The sequence below is a fragment of the Mandrillus leucophaeus genome, unplaced genomic scaffold (genome assembly GCF_000951045.1).
Source record: "Mandrillus leucophaeus isolate KB7577 unplaced genomic scaffold, Mleu.le_1.0 Scaffold601, whole genome shotgun sequence".
Lineage (NCBI taxonomy): Eukaryota > Metazoa > Chordata > Mammalia > Primates > Cercopithecidae > Mandrillus > Mandrillus leucophaeus.
In genome coordinates, this window is record NW_012106487.1 from 495998 (window position 1) to 500088 (window position 4091).

The 4091-nt window shown below is 40.0% G+C and overlaps 1 long non-coding RNA gene across 1 annotated transcript in view; it reads left to right on the top strand.

Annotated features, from left to right (window-relative positions):
- The first annotated feature begins 1604 nt into the window (after positions 1-1604).
- The window catches only part of LOC105553681, a 67750-nt gene continuing 65263 nt past the window's right edge, over positions 1605-4091 (top strand). Inside the window, exons 1-2 of the long non-coding RNA XR_001008192.1 lie at positions 1605-1633; positions 3106-3259. This is a non-coding gene — a long non-coding RNA (uncharacterized LOC105553681). The remainder of the gene's footprint in view (positions 1634-3105; positions 3260-4091) is intronic.

The following is a 4091-nucleotide window of genomic DNA, read 5'->3' on the forward strand; positions in this document are numbered from 1 at the left end:
TGTAAAATGGTGACATTAATAAACAATATCTATAACAAGAAATGTAAAGGTCAAATGTAAAGAAATGTAAAATCCTAAGTCCTGCTTGGCTTCTACCACTGGTCTAGTCATGTGTGCCAGCTAAACATTCCCTGGGCTGCAATTAATGTGACTGATGGTTTTATCCCTGGTTTCCCAGGGTGAAATCTAGACACAGGAATCCTGAAAAATGCCTCTGTGGAAAGATGGATCGAAAGCAGGTCTTCTAAGGGAAAATGTTTCTCCCTCAGCCTGTAGTTTGACAAAATGATATCACGATGAAACCCTGAAGGCCTAGGATTTTTCATGGATTTGATTATTCTATTGAAGACCTTAAAAAAAGTGGCTGATAAAGATATTTTTAGAAATTGCTTTAGTATGGTTTTTATTAAGTTAACATTTATTTAATTAACTACATAAAATCTGCATATAAAAGAGGCGAAAGATTATTCTTCCTCTCGGCCAGACAGTTGCTGATAAGGTAGTTTTGACAGGAATCTCCCTGACTCAGCAACCATAAATATGGTTGAAATGTGGTATTTTCTCTTCCTGGAAACAATGCTTCCCATTTACAGAGTTTATATTCAATATGGTGTTAATACATAGACCTCATCCAACTGTCTCTCTGTGGAATCTGAGCTCCTACTCAAGTCAATATCCTGTAACACAAAAACCCTCCTATATTAGTTTCCTGAGGCCACCGTAACAAAGTACCACAAACTGGGTGGCTTAAACAACAGGAATGTATTCTCTCACTGTTGTGAAGGTCAGAAGTCCAAAATCAAGGTGTGTTAGCAGGGACACCCTTCCTTGGAAAGCTACAATCCTTCCTTGCCTCTTTCAGCTTCTTGTGGCTCTTTGCATTTCTTGGTCTGTGGCAGCATGACTACAATCTCTGCTAGGGTTTACAAACGGTCTTATCCCCAGTGTCTCTGTGTTTTCCTCTCTTCTCATACAGACACCAGTCATTAGATTTTTGTATGCACCATAAATCCAGGGTGGTTTTATCCCAGAATCTTTTTTGTATCCCAAATATATCTACAAAGATTCTATTTTCAAATAAGGTTACATCCTGATGTTCCAGGTTGGAATGGTCTGAATGTTTGTATACCCCCAAAGTTCATATGTTCAAACTTTTTTTTTTTTTGGCAGAGTCTTGCTCCGTTACCCAGAATGGAGTGCAGTGGCACCATTTTGGCTCACTGCAACCTCTGCCTCCCGGGTTCAAGTGGTTCTCCTGCCTCAGCCTCCTTGGTAGCTGGGATTACAGGCACATGCCACAATGCCCAGCTAATTTTTGTGTTTTTAGTAGAGAGGGGTTTCACCATGTTGGCCAGGCTGGTCTGAAAATCTTGACCTCAGGTGATCCTCCCACCTCAGCACAACCAGAGTGCTGGGATTACAGGCATAAGCCACCACGCCCAGCCCATATAATCAAACTTGATTCCCAATATGAGAGTATTAAGAGATGTGGCTTTTGGGGCAGAGGGGGTAATTAAGCCATGAGGACAGATTCCTCATGAATTGGATTAATGCCCTATAAAGAGGCTTCAGGGACCTTGGTCAACCTTTCTTCCATGTGAGGGCACAGCAAGAAAGTACCATCTATGAAGCAGTGAGTAGACCCTTGCCAAACACTGAATAGGAAGTCATCTTGATCTTACAGCCTCCAGAAACTATGAGCAACAAAGTTTCTTTTGTTTATAAATTACTTAGTCTATGGTATTTTTGTTATAGCCCCTCAAATGAACTAAGACACAGATGTGCAGAAATTTAGGGAAAAATTTTTCAATGCACTATAACTCTTTCCTTTTTTACTGATTCCTATTTGATTAATGATTCCTACAGTTTGTTTAGTGACAACATCTATGGTCAATATGTGAGATTCTCAGAAAAGGAAATGTAGCCATCAGCAGCCAGCAGAAAGTGGGCGGGGGTGGGCAATAGAAATCCTACCTCATTCCCCAAGTTAGAGAAAAAAAGTCAATACATGGAGATATGAAATAATGCTTTGTGGGTCTGTTTTCCTGTAGCTTCTGAACATGTCCATCTTTTATGCTCAGCTTTCTTCTTTTCTTATTTTAGTATAAAAATGAATGTTTTATTGCCTTCAATTTACCATTATTATTTTTTACATCAATTGTTCTTTGTGTGTATGTATGTGTCGGATTTAGTTTTCTGGAGTGTGAATGTGTGTGGCGTGTGTGTATGTGTGTGACCTAAATAAGTTTATGTCCTGAAAAGAAAACAACGTCAACATTTAAAGAGTAGGTTAACAGAACTCACTTTACTAAATGCCTGCTATGTGTCCAGGCCTTGAGCTGAGGAATAAGAACAATGATGAGTAAAGACCATCCCTGTTCTCAAGTTGTTTGTAGACTACAAAGGAGCCTGCAACCTTGCAGCAAAAATAAAGTAAATAAACACAAACCACTGAGCATGTTGCACTCAACAGAGGTTCATTCTCACCCATTGTGAGGATGCTGGGAATAATTGGAACTTTGTTGAAGAAAACAAGGTCATTTCTGTTTTGTCTGTGCATCACCGTGACTGTCTAGCACCATGGAGAAAGGGACCCCCTCTCAGAGCACAAACTCTGACCACAGAGGGCTTTTGTCTGTCTTTTGTTTTACTCTAAACTTTTCTCAAAATAACCATGGATGAAGCTGGAAACCATCATTCTTAGCTAACTAACACAGGAACAGAAAACCAAACTCACTCATAAGTGGAAATTGAACAATGAGAACACATGGACACAGGGAGAGAAACATTACACATCAGGGCCTTTCAGGATGGGGGACAAGGGGAGGGATAGCATTAGGAGAAATACCTAATGTAGATGACAGGTTGATGGGTGCAGAAAACCACCATGGCACATGTATACCTATGTAACAAACCTGCACATTCTGCACATGCGTCCCAGAATTTAAAGCATAATAAAATAAATAAATAAATAACCCTTTGTGAATCTGTACTTCTGGAGGAAAGCCCACACAACTCTGGGACATTAGCATGCATCACAAGTAAGATTCTAAAAATAATTTTAAAAGTACTAGTTCTGCTTCTGTTACCTTGTCATTAAATAAGGTTTCTGACCTTCCTAAAGCTAAAGGTCAGTGCTTTAGCTGCATGTAAAGGCCTTCTTGCACTGGATTCTTCCCATAAACTGCACTGCTCATTTCTCTCACGGATTGGGCCTTCTATGACTTCAGAATAGAAAGCTACTTTCTCTCTTAGCAAGGTGTGGCTTTTCCAATGTCCCCTCTTGCTTTGCCAAGTTGAATTCCAAAGTTGTGTCAAATCTCAGCTAAATCAGTGTATTTGCCTTTCCTGCCTATGGCATTAATTGCACTTTACCCCGGCTATTATTTTCCATCTAACTTCTTAGTTAATTCCTTAATGTATTTTGGGATACCATTTGGGTATGGAGATATTATAGAAATGATGTTGGAATGAACTTCAGCACTCCAGGTCAAAGTTACTTGGCTACTTTTAAGCATTTGTTTTTGCATCTTCTTTTTTGGTCCCTGGGAGCCTTGGACAATAAGCTGTTATCCACTTTGTATTTCTGAATTATACTTACATGAATCTGGTGCCAGAGAAAGTTCTATGGTAAAGAATGATAACCGATTATTCCACTGTTTACAGTCAGAGCTGATGACTAATGAGGGTGCCTCTACTGACTCCTATCCCCATTGCTAACCTTCCTCAGAAGAGTAAAGTTCATCGAGACCCAGTATCCTCTAGACTCCTATTTTCCTCCACATAAAACTACACATTTTGTTAAAAAAATTGGATCAGGAATTTTACTCTCACTGGCATTAACTAGCAATTCACTTTAAGAAAAGTACAAGGAGAGGGGATAGAATGAAAATTGTAACTTCCCCTTTGGATGGGCTTATGAAGGGCCCATTTACTCACAGAGTATAAGAAATGGAATATGGGCCGGGCGCGGTGGCTCAAGCCTGTAATCCCAGCACTTTGGGAGGCCAAGACGGGTGGATCACGAGGTCAGGAGATCGAGACCATCCTGGCTAACATGGTGAAACCCCGTCTCTACTAAAAAATACAAA